Here is a 19,063-nt window from a genome sequence, read left to right as displayed (position 1 = left end):
CTGTGCAGCAAGGAAACAGACTACAGTATGTTGTGACAGTACAGCCAAGAATTCAAGAACATGTGAAATGAGTGTGGTGAAAGTGAATCCATGAAAACTGAAAGTGAGTTGTGAACTTTTGTTATGACTGGAATATGTGCTCCACAGAAGACCCTTTGGCTGTGAATGCTGCAGACAGGATCTCTGTTTTTGTTATAGAAACATAAACGCAAATATATAAATCTTGTTTACTTTTTATTGAGATTAAATGTAATATGAACCTAATGCTACACTTAAAGTATGAAATTTTACAATTATTCTTACTTCAATAGTTCTTAGCTAACATTTGTTGAAGATTTTTGTCATTATTATTATGCTACTATTATAAGTGTTAGGTTTTCTCTAGACACTACTGATCATTTCGTTTTTGTGTTGTTCAACATTAATGATATTATGAACAGGAGTCATCTGTTTAAACATATTGCTATTCATTTTACTCACATCAAATTTTGGGTGGATATTGTGACAGTGCAAGTCACAGCAGCCGCTAGAATATAATGATGTTGTTCAATATATGGTCAGAGATATATTTTACATTGTAAGAGATGTAGTGAATGCACCCTCTGGTGGCTGACAGATGTGACTTCAGGCAAGGGATGCATGCCTCTAGTAAACTGACAGATGTGATGTCAGGCAAGGGGTACAAGAAAGGGCTCTGAGAAGAAGGAGTGGCGACTCTGTGTTTGGTTAGCCTTGAGGGCAACATCTTCTCTATTCGATCATAACCCATTATAGCATCGCAAGTTGTTCCGAGTGAACGTTTGTTTTAGGACAGCTAGCTGCATGTAACTTCAGGGGCTGACATCTGCCGTCGTTCATTCACCACCTATAAGAACCTAAATAAATGATATTAAATATTATTCAATCATTTTCAAAATCGGTACACTATCTTTTGACATTCAGGAGAGGATTGTACCCTAATTTCAGCTTTATAACTATGATAGTTTGAGGGATAGAAAAAAATAGCTAAAAAAGTCAAAAACCGACACTTACGGAACTAAATTCAGTTTGGAAATATAATAGTTTATCCTTTGGTATTATCTAAAAACATAAACAGAGCTCTCAGTGTGCAGACTTAATTAATTGAGATTGTCATATTAAAACTTTAATTATTTTCGTTTTTGTAAGATAAAAATCAGACAAAATTATTATTGGTGTCTAAGATTGTTGTGGGAGTATATGTGAGTGAATGAAAGTGTGTACATGGGACATTCGTCAAATTTTAATGTTGCATCAAATACCGTTTAAGTAACCTGCAAGAGCTAAGCAGTCCTGCTGTGGGAAAATGTTCATAGGGAATCACCCACTTTGCTGATGATGTATGTGTAGGTTTGATTGCTATTGTAACAGAGCAGCCAGAAAGTCAGCTGGAGTAGAATCTGTGTCTAAAGTATAAAATGGCTCTGAGCACTATGGGACTTAATTTCTGAGGTCATCAGTCCCCTAGAACTTAGAACTACTTAAACCTAACTAACCTAAGGACATCACACACATCCATGCCAGAGGCAGGATTCGAACCTGCGACCGTAGAAGTCGCGCGGTTCCAGACTGTAGCGCCTAGAACCGCTCGGCCGGCTATCTAAAGTATATTTTCAGATTTATTGCCTTTGTGTTTTCGTTTATTAAACATTACTTTAATATTTGCATGTCAGATCGACGTAGATGCGTCTGTATGTAAGGATTGGTGCAGGCCAGTTTTGGCGCGAGTTTTATCATGAGTAAGTCAAGTTGATTTTAGGATCCGGCAGCAAACCCGAAGAGACTTTCAAGACTTATTACGCCGGGATAGCCTACGTAGTCACAGTGAGCATTCTGATTGGCAGCGAGTATGGTTAGCCGATCAGAATTGAGACGGTTCCCGCTCGTTACCTGAGAGTTATACTGGGAGTGAGGCCACAAGAAGGGAGTCGCTTGCTAGCTTTGAACGCGGACGGTCATGTTAACAGTGCCCATCTTTCATAATGAGTAAAATGAAGGAATATTGAGTTCCTTGTGTTTGATACATGGCGTGACTAACGCTAATGTAGTTACGGACAGTTTTGTGAAGTTTGGAAGTTCTAGAACTGTTTAGTTGGACAGATATTTGCTTGTGAAATTTGGCCTTCATAGTATCCGCGTGGCAATGTTGCAGTAATCAACCACTGAGCATTTTTGGCGAGCAATTTCTTTTTTGAAATCCACCAGAAGGCCGCATGTAATAACTCATATTAGTGGTGGAATTAATGACTGTGGAAACGTTGTTTAACTCGGGTCGGATTTGGACAGATTTCTCGCTGCTGTGCATGTGAAATTAGTGTACGAATTGTGAATGTGAAGAAAAAGTCAGTAGTTTAAATGTGGATTGAATAGTACCGTTTCTTTGACTAGATGGACGAAATAAACCTTTTTGTGTGGAATTTCTGACATTATTTTCCAGAAGCCAACCCATTTTCTTACTGCTCGATATATCTTTTACTGACAGTTTTTCTACAGGACTTTATTTCATTACTAGAGTTGTGTGGCCTCAGTAATTGTAGGTATTAGATGTCAATACTCAAAAGTCCAGCCACGCCACACCATGAGTTTGATAAGGTAGATTTTTATTTCAACCAAACACCACTATTACTCAAATATTTGACAGCTCTTATTTTTAAAACTGTACGAGAACATTATATGGTACTGCCAGTACAAGAAACGAATGTCAGAGGTGATTTGTGGTAAGAGCGCGGATGTGAAATAACAGCCTCAATTGAACTTCAGATGTCAGTCACATATGTTTGAGGAAATCTTTTACATAGTTGTGGGATTGATGGTTGAAATGATTCTTAGTGAATTTTTTAAATCGCTACCAGGCAGTACTGAACTTGAAGGAAAGTTCTGCAATGTTGACAGTAGATGGTCACATAATTATATTAAATAAAATATGTGATCAAAGATGATTAGGTGTGTGAATCCTTGGCCATGATAGTCGATTCAAACGAGTACATGGAAGTAAGGTTGGGAGTCACTTCAAGGTTGTAGCAGGAGTATCACAGAGTAAAGAGAAGCTTGGATGCAATAACTGACGAAAAATTACGAACCTGGAAAGTCACATTGAATGAAAAGAGCTGGGTGAGATTCTGCTCATGAACAAAAGTGCATTTTCTAATTTGCCTGGGACCAACCGTAATTTTGTGTACCAGTTTAAAGTAAACTTACTGTTTCATCTTCCGTTCCTTGTGTGGCCCTACCCCATTCCACTTGTGTGTAGAGAGATCGAAGAGGCTGAGATCAAGTCAATGCTGGAACAGTGTGTCGTAGAACCAGCGGTAGGTTTGTACAACAGCCCACTACAGTGCGTAATGAAGAAAGATTGGTCCATTAGATCAGTCCTTGACTCGGTGCAGGTCAGTACTATTACTGAATCTGAAGCGGAAGGACTGGAAACATTACACAAGTTGTTTCAGAGATTACAAGGAATCAGTGTGCTATCCTCTGTCCATAAAAGAAAGTAACTAGTAAAGTGTGATCAGAGCCCTCCTGTCGGAAGTACAGTGGCTTTTTGTGCTTTGTAAGATGTTTACAATTCAAGATATTACTGCTTGGCGTGAATGTGCCATCGTCAGAATTCATTTAGAGTCTAAACACTGCGATATCACTGGAAACATGTAGAGAGCTATGCTTAAGGTATGGAAGGTGCTTATAGCTAAAAGGTCATTGGAGGTGCACAATGAGGATCTAAATACCATGCTGCAGAAATTTAACGTACATGGCATTACTGTAAACTTGAAGAAGTCGTAATTTGGGAGAAAGGTACTAAATTTGTTGGGACATATTGTCATCTACAGCTGTTCTACTATGCCCAGACAAACTGAAGCTACTTCGAGAGTTTCCAATACCTAAAACTAAGTGATAAATGTAATGTGTTTAGGTCACGTAAATTTTTACAAACATTTCATTAAAAGGGGATTGTGATGACTATCCGATTATGTAGCCTGAAGGGGAAGAAGGCATGTGGAACTGAAATGAAGAGGCACTGAAGGAATTTGAAGAGACTGGAAAAGGAAAACTGTTCGAAAGATTTTTAACTGCTCGTGAGACTCAAAGCATCATTACTGAAGGAGATCTACGAGACTGGGCGCTCTGAATTGCAAGTGAGCTGAATGTTATTGATGTCAAGGTTTCTTACACCTCGTCAAACAGAAATGAGAAGTTATATAGAAAAGGAAGACGCAAAATTACGAAGTTTAACTGTAGTGAATGTGTAGAGGAGCTGTCATTAGCAGGCAGTGCTGTGGAGCAATTCATTGCTGATGTGAAGACGAAGCTTCTTGTAAATCTCTAAAACGCTATGTATGAAGCTAATTAGACAGGTTAAATGCAACAGCTGCACTTCATCATTTAGAGTGAAAAAAAAGACTGAAGCTTGTGCAGTTCATGAATAATAAGTATCGCAGAATTACTGTTTCCGCAGCTCTTATCTGTCTTCAGGGTCCTCAAGACAAATTAGGAGCAAAAATGACATAAAAGAACTCTTTACTTGTAAAAATCTTGCAGTTGGTATAGCAAAATCCGAAAAAATGGGAGAGAATGATTTTCAGTGTTACATTTGAAACATCTGCTTTTCATTTATAGGAAATAATTCGTTTCTTTTGTTGGATTCTTGGCCTGAAAATAACGAGACTCTCGTCTTTTGGATGATGACGAAAAGATTGTTAATATCATTAGGATTCCACCCAAAGTCAGACTGCTAATAGTGTGATTCAGCTACCCGATAAAAACAATTTCAGCAGTGTAAAGCATCTTTCAGAAAACTGTCAGGCAATATAATTTTCGATAACTCTTTCTCATTTCAGATTTATCAGTGGAACAGCATTGTTAGACATCAGTTATTTCTTCATTTCCAGTTTTCATCACCACATTTTACGAATTTGATCACGTATGTCTGGTACACAGCACAATATGTAGAACAATGGCCTCGACCATTTCTTATTCCATTCCAGTTCTGTCTAAATAAAATTAGCAATTACTGTCAAGTGCCTGGATCCATTATTTTTTCTTTTGTCAGGTGTGCCCGTCGAATGGAAAATGTTTCTTTTCATGATAAAAAAGACACTTCGCATTTTTGTGACGATTACAGGGAAGAAACATGGAACTGTCGCCACTAATGGAAGTCGTCTGTAGTGTAACATCATACACTGCCTTGATTATTTTTTCTCTGCTAGTCACTTGTGTAACAATTGCATCTGCGACGTCTTAGTTGTCGATATGAGCTGCAAGCTATCAGAAAAAGATATTTTTGTAACTTCTTACTTGCTCATAATTCACGTATATATACTTTGGATTTCGTGCTAAGGGGAGCTACGTCCTCTTGTCATGGTTGTGTCTGATTATTCGCTTGTTTACGCGTTGGGCAGGAAAGGCTGTACAAACCGCTGATATAAGTGATTCTTCCTGTGGCAAAAGTGAATAACATTGACATTTTTTCAAAAAATAATTGCAATGCTCCTCAGCAGCTAAAATGTTGACAGTGCATTTCTTTAGATGCATAGTACCTGTGTGTAAAATTTTAGAGTATATTTCGACATGTCGGTTTGGACCATTCCCTTGTTAGGTGTGATCCTTTTCCGACACTTTAAACAAGATGGTGTAGTTGTACCCTGGAAAGTTGCGTTTGCAGGTTGTGTTCTCAATAAAGCAGAGGAGACTTACATGGTTGCTGTGTTTGAAGCGTTGATCACAGTGTGGGGCTTCACCAAGTTTAGATATTATCTTTTAGGATACATAACCAAGGTTTATTCAGACCATAAAGTATTGCAGTTCCTAATGCCAGCAAGACTGAGACATGTATGACTAGCACGTTGGTCTCTTTACATTCCAGAGTTTAAATTTAAAACATCTATGTCCTGGGTTTGCAGAACCGATATGCTAACCTGTGGTCTAGTTGGATTCACGTAAGTGAGCAATGAGGAGTTAAGTGAGAACTGACAGAACCTGATGAGCGTCCAACAAGCAGGTTTTGAAAATTGTATAGGGGCAGCTTTTTGAGCCTCGGGAGGGAGTAGGACAAAGACACTAACCTGAGATGGCTAGAAACCAGAATTAGGATTGTGGAAGAAACCACTTCACAGATTTTTTTTTGGTAAAAAATAATGTTCTGTTTCGTGGAAGGACTTTGAAGGAGAACAGTTGGGTAGTGTGCACCCCAGATGAAATAATTAACAAGTTGATTTGCTATGAGGATTTGAGCTATGGCCACTATGAGGAATGAAAGCGTTTCAAGAAACTGCGTGAATCAGAGCACTTCATCAATATGGAGACATGAACTAGGCATGTACCCAGTACTTGAAGTGCGTCAAAAGGCGAAGACTCCCACTTTTTAGCATAGGGCTCCTCTATACCCTATTATTCTGGTTCGTTTAAGAGAACTCGCAGCAACAGAGTTGTTTGGTCCCCTTACGAGGCCAATACATAAATTCCATTATTTATTTGTGGCAGTTCAAAGTATGTTACATTCAGCCCATCGCAGAACAAAACAGCAAAATCCGTGATAATTATATTCACCATGCACTTCCTCAAAGAAGTCCGCCATATCCGGAAGGTTATGTTGGGCAATGAACCAAGTTTTGATCAAAGTACTGGCGAACCACCTTGGAAATAAGACGAATAAAACCGGTATTCATCAAACCCAGCCAACTGTATTAAGAAGGAATTACGTAAATTATTCTTCATATACTGCCACAAGTAGTAGTGTAGGAGGGGTTTAATCCTGATCGAGTTTCAAGGTGTTGTGAATGGGATCCCACTTGGGTCTACTGGTACGTTTCCTATAGCAGTACTGAAGAACCAGACACTACCTGATGGATAAGAGAGAGAGAGTGACTTCCCCACACACAAAAAGAGAGCGACATGCAAAAATCGTTTGTATCATCAGTGAACATGCCAGGAAGAAGGCACTGAACAGGACATGTGGACAGAAGATACAGGTATATTAATTTAATCTAAGAGCGGGAGACAAAGTATTAATCAGATCTCACAGTCTACTGACGAAACACCACTTCCGTTCAATTAGTTTTCCAACATGTACGTCGGTCATTTCCACATACGAAGAGTAATCCGTGAAAGCACTCTTAATTTTGAGACAATGAGAGCAGGGATGTTGCAACATGTCACAAATATTAAAATATTAATGGAGTAAGTGTTCGTGTAAACATATAAAAAGCATTTCTGTCTGAAGTAATGTGTTTGTGTGTCAACATGAGGTTTGATGTGGTGCACTTCCCTCTTTCTCATATGTGGGGTGGTAAGATAAAAATGTCAATGTTAATGAACAATTCGTGGTATGTTTATTTGGAGATATATTAATATCCTGAAGAGGTATACTCAGGAATATTTGGGAGGCAGTTTGGAGTGAATTCTTTTGAAAGGAATCAGGATTCGTAAGCATATATTTGGTGTGGAGTTCCGCAGAATGCACGTTGAGTTGTACTTTATGTGGATTTGCACCATCAGAGGATTGGAATTGACAACAGCTGGATGCACCAGTTCTTTCTTTGTTGCCCAAGGAGGCTTGCTCATGCTGAGAGACCACAGGAGAGCGCTTGAGAATTTTAGAGTGCAGAGGACGTCTTCTACTAAGATAACTTGTGCAAATTGAGTAAAGAGATCCTGAAAGAAGAGGAGCTTTGGGATTCTCTATATCAGAGAAGCGGAGTGTATTGCTGCCACTGTTGAGACATGTTGTCAATAGATAGACGAGAGTGGAATGGAATATGGGACACCTGACTAACAATATGATGATGGGAGAAACGTGCTGCTCAAACAACTGGACGAGAGGGATTATAAACGATGATTTATTATTTGTCCACTTGTGTAATAATGAGGGAGAATAAAGTGAAGTGTATAGACCTAAAAGGCTCGTGAAGTAAGGACACGTTTGAACAATTCAAATTAGATGCTATGGATTAATATTGTGCGTTTATATCAACAAAATTAAACCATTTCCACCTAAATGTACAGAAAGATGTGTGTAAGTGATATGAAAGATTCTCGATATTTAACCTCCCAGTAGAAGGTGAGGATTATGGAGGGAGAAGAGAAACTGTGGAACTGAGGAATCTATTGTCTGACTACTTTCTTTGATGGTGAACGAGGAGATGTCAGTGTGAGGACTCGTAAGGAGAAACGCAGAAACGAGAGGTAAGAATGAGTGTGGGTAGGTAAAGAAAAGTAAGGAAACTTTATCCATTTTTATGAGATGGGTTGTATGTAAGGTAGATCAAGAAAATTTTTCATTTTCTTGTTCCTGTGTTGTCGAATAACGACCATGAAATTCTGTGTGGATTCGCCCACATGAGTCAGTCACTCCATGCAGTCAGTATGAGGGTATAATCCCTTGATTGCACAGGCATCAGGTCGAGTGTGATCTTCTGTTGCCTTGTTGTTGTTCTGCTCTAAAAGTTGTTCACAGGCCAGGGAACCAGCTGATTTCTAAAGAAGTGAGTGTAAATTTTCTGAATCGAATCTGATTACACCAAATGAGTAGATTTAGTATGGCTAAGTAGCACATGGCCAGGAAGCAAGCATTGTGCAGTTAGTTGGTCGAAGGCATCCCTCTGGCAATGAGGTACAATATTAGAAGCTGTTGAACACTATATTTACCTACCTAACTTATGTAGGGTATACAGAAGTGCTAAGGAAAGCCACAAAATTCGAAGTATTTAAAGAAGGGGTAATTCAAGGACATACAAAACAAAATAGTTCCAGTCACTACAGGGAACAATTAAGGGGTAATAACTAAGAGCAATACAGAAACTATGGAACAAGTTGTGGATGGGATATGGAATACTAATCTATGTACCTATGAATTAGGACAGGATGCTGTAGTTAACGAAATTATTTTGCAAGAAGGCAAGGGTGCTCGGTGCTTTATAAGAGAGTTCCGTGAGGAAATGTTATAATGTATACAGACAGGGGTCCAAGAGATCTGTGTACAGCAGTGCAGTTAGCTATAGAGTGTGAGGAGGTTGGATGGTGATTGTAGCTCATATAAATTGTTTCTGGTGTGGACAAATGGGGCTTGTAAGGAGGCAGTGTCGCTAGCCCCAGGGTGATGTGAATAAAGTAAGAGGAAGTAATGATTTTAGAAGTAGAGGAACAGGGAAAAATAAGATGTGAAACGCCAATGGAATGGGAACCCCAGGTCCACCTACGGTCCTTCCCAGTAAAATTGGATAATATGAAATCGTATGCAGAGGTGGATTGTGCGATAAGAGAAATAGCAGGAAGAAGGGGTTGCAGGATATTGTTGGACACAGGGGCAGATGTGTCGGTCACCAGTAGTGATTTGGTGAAACTTGAGCAATGGTACCCACCACAGTACGGATTGAGTGGAGTGAGGGATAAAGATGTCACATCATCAGGATAGATGGACATAAACTTTTGCCTGGATATGGTTCAATTTAAACAATGTGTAAGGATTGTGCCACACATCAGAGAGGGCTACTACATGATTCTAGGATTATATTTCTCATATCAGCATTGTGCAATAATCGGTCTTTGACAACATAGGGTGGAACTAGACAGAAAAACGTTTCACTTAGGTGGAGCCATTGCCAGTGTAGCGATGTTGCTAAAGATGAACTAATTAAACCGTGAACGACTACACTGAGACTTGGTTTGCACTATTGTGTATCTAAGGCTGCTGGGAAATCACTTTGGGTCACTGTTGATTATAGCTTGCCGGTAGGGATTTTATGTGTGATAGAATCGTTAGAAGAGAATGAAGTATTAGATTAGATGGGTTGCTTAATTAAAAGAGGTATTTTACTTGTACAAGAAATAAAGGGTGAAAAGGAGGTACTTGTTGCTATAGATAATTTTAGTGCAGACGACATAGAATTAACGAAGGGGTTGTTACAGGGCTGGATCTAGGAATTTTACGAAGGGGGGCAAGCTCAATGATCAAAAAAAATTTCAGTGTAATTTGGGTAAATATATTTCGACATAAATGTCAGTATCTGACAACATTAACTTATTTTATTGAATGAATTAAGGTCAAAGAAAACAAACATAAACAATTTTAAAATATGCAAGAATATACCATGAATCTCATACAATAATCAATTTAAAATTTCGATTTCCGAGCTTTTTTGGCTGCAAAAACGTTCATGATATCATCATAGATTATGGAAGCAGCTCGTTTGTGCTCTGTGGAGATTATACTGAGATTTGTTAATCTTTGTTGAGCAGTCACGCTCCTCAAATGAGTTTTAATTAGTTTCAGCTTGTCGAAACTTCTTTCTCAGGAGGAAACAGAAAATGGTATGGCAAGGAATATTCTTAAGGCTATAGTAATTTTGGGATACACCTCTACCAATTTATTTTTATAAATTAAACTTAATGTGGATGAAGCAGTGGCATTTTGCAAGTCTCTCTCTATTGCCTGGGCATGGTGTTTGAAACTTTCAATTTCAAAAATAAATTCTTCCTTGTTTAGATCTTCTTTGTAGGTATCACAGTTCTACTGCTTTGACCTTTAGGTCCTCCACTTCCATTTCTTGAATTGGGACACCACACAGAAAAGTAAATTTTGCACTAATGTTCTCCAGTGCAGTAAACCGGGTAATCAGCTCCATTATCACTCTGTCAATTATTTCTAACAGGGACGTCCTGAACAAATCTTCCTATGAATGTTTGGATATTTCATCCTCACAAAGCTCATCGGTCATTTTTTCTTTCTTCTGGTTCTTTTTTCTGAGAATTCCATTGATACCTCATTATCTTCTGCTATCACTTTGGCCTCAGAAATAGCTTCAGAGGTACAAGAGTCTCTGGAAATTTTCAGAAAGTTCAAAAGGCCTTGAATGTTTGGAACAGTTTTATCAATTGTAAGGTCTTCTCTTTCCAGAAACTGATTAACATGATCTACTTTTTTCAATATAGCATACCAGAAACAAGTTAAAGTGATAAATTTGAGTTTTCTCATTTTTTTTAAAATAGACCTTGCCTCTGTTCTTGTTTCTGGTGTTGAGTATTTATAAGTTTCAATTTCTTCCAGAGCCTTTACAACAGTATGAAAATGCTTATAAACTGCTTCAACTGCCTCTACTCTTGCAGACCACCTAGTCTTGCTCTGGGGTTTTAATGTTGTGGGTACATGTTTTTGTAATATTTCCCATCTTGATGTGGAACCCACAAAGCATAAATACAAACGGTGGACAGTTACAAAAAAACGTTTTGGCTTCAGCAGATGTGTCAGCTGCATGTGCTCCAATTAAATTTAAAGAGTGAGCAGCACATTGTCTTCTTAACTATTTTTGCACATTGTCTTCTTAAGTATTTTTGCCTGGACCCCTTTGTACTTTCCAACCAGGTTTGCCCCATTGTCATAAGACTGACCTCTGCAGTATTTAATGTTCAACCCATCTTGTTCCATTTTTTCAGTATTTCTTGTCTAATACCTTCTCCTGTTTTATCTGTAACTATAAAAATGTCAACAAAACTTTCCACAACGTCTGAGTCATTTGCCATGACATAGCGAACTACTTGAGTCATCTGCTCATTGTGGCTGATATCTGGAGTGCAGTCAAACATCAATGAAAAGTATGTAGCATCTAAAATATCTTTAATTCTGTCTTGTCTTATTTTGTCGGCAATCAAGTCAAGGAACTCATTTGTATATGTTTGGAAAAATAGCTAATCTGCTCTTTCTTGTGACGCTGAATATGCAGACGAAGGGGGACACTATAGTGTGATATAAGATCAATGGTATTTAGAAATTTCCCACTCTGTGGATCACCAACTTCTTTTGTTCCTCGAAACGGGCTTCCTTGCTTTGGTACAAAAACGACAGCATCAATATTACAGTACAACACTGCTCTCCAGTGAGACTCCTCTTTTTTGTCTGGTCTTGCAGCTCTTTATCAATGCCTCTCCTTCCGCAAGAAGACTCTAGAGCCTTCCAAGAGCAAAAACAAAATTTATGGTTTGATGAATTTTCTTTTTCACTAAGCTTTTTTCAAATTAACAATCCGTTCCTCTTTAGCTAAGAATGATTTTGACTCCGAATCTGAGACTAAGTGACAAGATAATCTGCAGGGAATACAGTATAAAGCGTTTTCGCTCTCACTATAATCTAGTCATGGGCTTTTTAACTTTTGTTCCATTTTTCAACTGATTTAGACACCAATATTTACTTAAATTGTGACCTTTTCTATAGCTCTTACTGCTGTCAGGATCACGTTCATTTTCTGCTGTCATTTTCATAATGTTACATCTTTCAAAGTCAGAAAACCTCTTCGGCCATGTACCAGGATCCTAACGATCGAACTGAAACTCAGAAGTTTCATCCTTTTGCTAAACACTAGCTGATGTTCCAGGAAGTAGTGTTTCACACCCCTTCATAGTGTCGTCTATTACCTTTGTACTTGGGCAATTTTCGGTTTCACCTGAAACCAAAAAATATATAATCCATGCTGAACTTTTACTGTCTCTGAGTAATTTGTTTACGTCCTTCTCTGTTATGGTTGTGTTACAGTAACTGTAAGGGATTGATACCTGAGCCAATCCATATGAAGTGGTCCAGTGAGGATTGCTTGACCATTTTTAAATATTTAGTAATGTATGTATTGCATTTTAACCTGTACATTTTATTCCAAAGAACTGATAGATAGCCACAATAGTATGGATGCAACATTAAGGAGCTTCCTAAGAAAAAAAACCTCCCAAAATTATCTGCCCCAAATTCTGCCTCCCAGTGCAGCTGCCCCCCCCCCCTCCCAGATCCGACCCTGGGTTGTTAATAGCTAATGTGGATATCCTGGAGGAAGGAGAGTGGAACATGAGAGGTTTCAGCCATGGACAGTCTCCAAACGCCATTGAAACTGCGTTACGAGAGAAAGTTATGCACCTATAGGACGCAATAGGGAACAGATGGAAAGATTACTTGTGGAATTTAAGGATTTATTTTTTTCAAAAGGACCATTATCAGCTACGCATATTACACAGCACTGCATATCAATGGGAAATGAATCACCACTCTACTGTAAACCATACAGAATACCTAGGTACTTACAGCCAATTTTGGAGGAATTTATCGATTAAAAGCGGAAAGATGGACTAATTGAAGAAAGTAATAGTCCATGGGCGGCAGGAATAGTCACTGTGCCAAAAACAATAACGGATGTAACACGAAAATATAGGTTACAGACACCTAAATGCAAAAATTGTGATGGACGACTACTCTTTCCTAAATATCACATAAATCTTGGATCATTTACGGCAATGATAATATTTTCCAACAATGGATATAGGTTTCTGGCACCCAGAGGACACTACCAATTCAGAAGACTGCCATTCAGATTAAAATGCACCTGCAATGTTTCAGAGGTTGTTGGATGGAGTACTCAGAGGTTTACAACCATGTCAGTACTAAGTTATCTCAGTGACATAATCGTCTATGGGAGTGATATGGAAGAGCATATGCATCAATTAAGGGAAGTATTCCCAAGCATACAAGCAGCAAAGTTGACACTGAGTACAGGAAAGTGTAATTCTGTGATGGAAGAGGTAGCATACCTTGGTCATATACTAAGTAAACATGAGGTTAAGACAGACTCAAAATTAATTAGAGCTGGATGTGAATGTCCTCTGCCAGAATCTATAAACGAGTTGCACTCATACTTGGGACTCGCGAACTACTACCGCCGCTTCATAAAAGGATTCGTGGATACTGCCAGACAGCTGACACAGTTGTTAGAAAAGGGTACAAAATTTTTGTGGTCAGAAGAATGCCAGCATGCTTTTGAGGAGGTAAAACGAGCTTTAACATCGAGTCTGATATCGGTATTTCCCGATTTTAATAGAGAATGCGTTTTATGATATCATGCATCAAACCGTTCACTTGACTGTGTGTTGTCACAAGAGATAGAAGGGTTAGAACATCCAGTAGCTTATGCATCAAGAGAACTAATAACTGCGAGCCAATGGGACCTACTTTCGATCTGTCTTCCGCGGTTTCAGGGATAACTCACCTGAATATTTCGCAGCCTCGTTTGTATTTGCCAGAGGAGCTCATGGTAGTGCTACCTGCCACAGATCTAACCAGCTTAAATCAAACTCTAGGGCAGGAATTAATAAACACGCTTCTGAACCAGCAGGAGGGATGAGTCTCCCTGGAAACCTTGTTGCAGCATGTAAATTTATATCAGGAAAATCAGTGCTGGAATGATACAACATTGATTATTGTCATACCAACTATGGTAATGACATTGGTCTGCTGAGTGTAGTCCTTGTTTTTGTATGTAGAAGATGCGGCACAAATCTGAATTTGGAGGCAGCTGTCATTCAGATTCTGTTGGATTGGATACCTCAGGCATAAAACCAGCAAAAGGAATATGAATGCACAAGGGATAGTATTAAGAATAATTTATTCATTTTATCTTCTAAGTTGGGAATAGTGAGTAGAAGTTATTGTTCAAGACGCCTAGCAATGAAATAAATTCTGTGGGGTCTGAGTTAAGAAGCAGTGCAAGGGATCCTGTAGAAATGTGGTGGATTAAGTGATAGGGTTAAGAAAACCAATTGTTAGAATAATTCTTAAAAGGCGAAACAGGGCCAGAAGGGCCGGTCACCAGGAACTCTAGTGTAAATAATAATCTAGTTTTGATGACCTGAGGGACCGGGTCTTGATAAAAAGCAGGGCAACGTAGCGTATCGACAAGATTCGGTCAAAATTGGTCAGCCTGTAGTCAGATAGCGAGCTTAAGGATATCATCTCAGTTATGTGACTGGATTCATGATTTACTGTGAGAGGTCACAGTTCATAGTAATTGATGGAAAGTCATTGAGTAAAACAGAAGTGATTTATGGTGTTCCTCAAAGTAGTGTTATGGGTCCTCTTCTTTTCCTTATCTATAAAAATGATTTAGGAGACAATGGGAGCAGCCATCTTCGATTGTTTGCAGATGATGCTGTCGTTTATCGCCTAGTAAAGTCATCAGAGGATCGAAACAAATTGCAAATTGGTAATTGACTCTAAATAATGAAAAGTGTGAGGTCATCCACATGAGTGCTAAAAGGAAGTCGTCAAACTTCAGTTATGTTATAAATAAATCAAATATAAAGGCCATATTTCAAGTAAATATCCTGGAATTGCAATTACAAACAATTTAAATTGGAAAGAACACATAGAAAATGTTGTGGGAAAGACAAACGAAAGACTGTGTTTTATTGGCATAACATTCAGAGATTGTAACAGATCTACTGGACCTAGCGACACTGCCTACACCATGCTTGTCCGTCCTCTTTCGGAGTACTGCTGCGTGGTGTGAGATCCTTACAAGATAGGATTAATGGAGCACATAGAGAAAGTTCAAAAAAGAGCAGTATGTTTTGTATTATCGCGAAGTAGGGGGAGAGAGTGTCGATGACATGGTATGGGATTTTGGGTGGACATCATTAAAATAAAGGCCTTCCTACTTACAAAATTTCAATCAGCAACTTTCTCCTTTGAATGTGAAAATACACTCCTGGAAATGGAAAAAAAGAACACATTGACACCGGTGTGTCAGACCCACCATACTTGCTCCGGACACTGCGAGAGGGCTGTACAAGCAATGATCACACGCACTGCACAGCGGACACACCAGGAACCGCGGTGTTGGCCGTCGAATGGCGCTAGCTGCGCAGCATTTGTGCACCGCCGCCGTCAGTGTCAGCCAGTTTGCCGTGGCATACGGAGCTCCATCGCAGTCTTTAACACTGGTAGCATGCCGCGACAGCGTGGACGTGAACCGTATGTGCAGTTGACGGACTTTGAGCGAGGGCGTATAGTGGGCATGCGGGAGGCCGGGTGGACGTACCGCCAAATTGCTCAACACGTGGGGCGTGAGGTCTCCACAGTACATCGATGTTGTCGCCAGTGGTCGGCGGAAGGTGCACGTGCCCGTCGACCTGGGACCGGACCGCAGCGACGCACGGATGCACGCCAAGACCGTAGGATCCTACGCAGTGCCGTAGGGGACCGCACCGCCACTTCCCAGCAAAATAGGGACACTGTTGCTCCTGGGGTATCGGCGAGGACCATTCGCAACCGTCTCCATGAAGCTGGGCTACGGTCCCGCACACCGTTAGGCCGTCTTCCGCTCACGCCCCAACATCGTGCAGCCCACCTCCAGTGGTGTCGCGACAGGCGTGAATGGAGGGACGAATGGAGACGTGTCGTCTTCAGCGATGAGAGTCGCTTCTGCCTTGGTGCCAATGATGGTCGTATGCGTGTTTGGCGCCGTGCAGGTGAGCGCCACAATCAGGACTGCATACGACCGAGGCACACAGGGCCAACACCCGGCATCATGGTGTGGGGAGCGATCTCCTACACTGGCCGTACACCACTGGTGATCGTCGAGGGGACACTGAATAGTGCACGGTACATCCAAACCGTCATCGAACCCATCGTTCTACCATTCCTAGACCGGCAAGGGAACTTGCTGTTCCAACAGGACAATGCACGTCCGCATGTATCCCGTGCCACGCAACGTGCTCTAGAAGGTGTAAGTCAACTACCCTGGCCAGCAAGATCTCCGGATCTGTCCCCCATTGAGCATGTTTGGGACTGGATGAAGCGTCGTCTCACGCGGTCTGCACGTCCAGCACGAACGCTGGTCCAACTGAGGCGCCAGGTGGAAATGGCATGGCAAGCCGTTCTACAGGACTACATCCAGCATCTCTATGATCGTCTCCATGGGAGAATAGCAGCCTGCATTGCTGCGAAAGGTGGATATACACTGTACTAGTGCCGACATTGTGCATGCTCTGTTGCCTGTGTCTATGTGCCTGTGGTTCTGTCAGTGTGATAATGTGATGTATCTGACCCCAGGAATGTGTCAATAAAGTTTCCCCTTCCTGGGACAATGAATTCACGGTGTTCTTATTTCAATTTCCAGGAGTGTATTTTGTTGAGACCGACCTACATAGGGAGGAACGACTATCGTAATAAAATAAGAGAAATCAGAGCTCTCACAGAAAAATGTAGGTGTTCGTTTTTAATGTGCACCGTTCTACATCTTCATCTACATCCATACTCCGCAAGCCACCTGACGGTGTGTGGCCTGAGTACCTCTATCGGTTCTCCCTTCTATTCAAGTCTCGTATTGTTCGTGGAAAGAAGGATTGTCGGTATGCCTCTGTGTGGGCTCTAATCTCTCTGATTTTATCCTCATGGTCTCTTCGCGAGATATATGTAGGAAGGAGCAATATACTGCTTGACTCCTCGGTGAACGTATGTTCTCGAAACTGCAACAAAAGCCCGTACCGAGCTACTGAGCGTCTCTCCTGCAGAGTCTTCCACTGGAGTTTATCTATCATCTCCGTAACGCTTTTGCGATTACTAAATGACCCTGTAACGAAGCGCGCTGCTCTCCGTTGGATCTTCTCTATCTCTTCTATCAACCCTATCTGGTACGGATCCCACACTGCTGAGCAGTATTCAAGTAGTGGGCGAACAAGTGTACTGTAACCTAGTTCCTTTGTTTTCGAATTGGAATAATAGATAATTATTGTAAAGGTGGTTCGATGAACCCTATCCCAGGCACTTAAGTGTGATTTGCAGAGTATCGATATAGATGTAGATGAAAAAATACGCCAGAGTGAAAGTGAGTTGGAATGGAGTCAGCTGCAGGCAGAGAAGAATGTTATGCGTTGCGAAGCAAATCACAGCTGACAGACATTGTGAAGCAGATGCAGCTGGGTGTGGTACAGCAATAACTGATGCTACAATGTGCTAGATGAAAGACAGAAGCCTCTCCTCGCTTGCCACAATGGAAGTGTCCAGATTATGTGCCTTACACTCTAAACATAGTCTGGAGGGTACAAGTACTCAGCCATTGATGTACTAAAATATTCTCGTCTCGGTATCACAGCCTACACCACGAGCATGTGACAACTGGAACGACATCCCGGAATGCGGTACAGAATCCGCTCTTCGACCATGGGTCGGAGCAGCCTGGCCTGAGTCACGAGAGAGCCGCTGCTGGAGCAGGGAATTGCCCAACTCCTGGAGGGAGGTTACAGCCATCGTCTGCCACACGCTGTTCCAGCTAGGGACGTCGCTGATAGTAGCATTCGAGTGACGCCACACTCGGTCCCCCTTTTTGCGCGGTCAGCAATGACTGATATCTATTGTTTCGCACGAGAGACAACTGGAGCCTCCATCAAGTCGTTCCTGGTGTATTACGGCCAAATAATTAAACATATCTACTGCCGTCCTAAGGCCTTATAGCACTCTCCATGGGCGACAATGCGAAGGGACATTTAACACACCGATGGAACCAGTGGTTAGGGCTTCGAATTAATAGGCTATTTTCCTGTGTTAAAGATATGATTCGGTTTCCCGTTATTCTGACTGATTATAGCATTTCAATAGCATTTACGATCAATGTCCTCACAAAATATCTCTTATTTTGTGCAATAAAAGCTTAAAAATCATTAAATATCGAGATTTGGTCATGTGATCGAAAATGCTCTGCTATAGGCTGACGTTCCAGTGACGCCACATGTTAGGAATACGACGAAGCTATCCATGTGTTGTAGGAGCGATAACCGAAGTAACGATGTTTTTACGCACCTTTTCTTGCAAACAATTCATCCACTTAGTGATGGAAAACGCAATTACAATTTTGAAATAACAATAGAAGGAAATTTTGTGAACGCTGATTGTGGAAGCCTCGGTTGGCGCGCTCATGCCCCACCCATTTCGAGTGGCGGTATGAGCAACAATGGTCTCTGCTCTTTGCAACATCATTAAACTCGCTCAAAAATAAGGAGCTGTAGAAATTTTTCAAATGAGTCCGTAGATTGTAACTGGAGTGTCGACTATCAGTCACGAGCTACGACCCAAAGCACAATAAAATGATTCTTACCAAAACTTACTGCTGATTTCCTCTGTAGAAGACACTCAGCAGAGGAACTGTTCGTAGCAGGCGTTCAGTAACGCAATGGATAGTGTATGTCCCTAAAGATAAGTAGGTCATGTCTTGGAATCCTGTAAGGGTAATACATTTTTAAAAGT

The sequence above is a fragment of the Schistocerca cancellata genome, chromosome 4 (assembly GCF_023864275.1).
Source record: "Schistocerca cancellata isolate TAMUIC-IGC-003103 chromosome 4, iqSchCanc2.1, whole genome shotgun sequence".
Taxonomy (NCBI): Eukaryota; Metazoa; Arthropoda; class Insecta; order Orthoptera; family Acrididae; genus Schistocerca; species Schistocerca cancellata.
The sequence above is the reverse complement of the archived record's forward strand: the minus strand, read 5'-3'. Positions refer to the sequence as shown.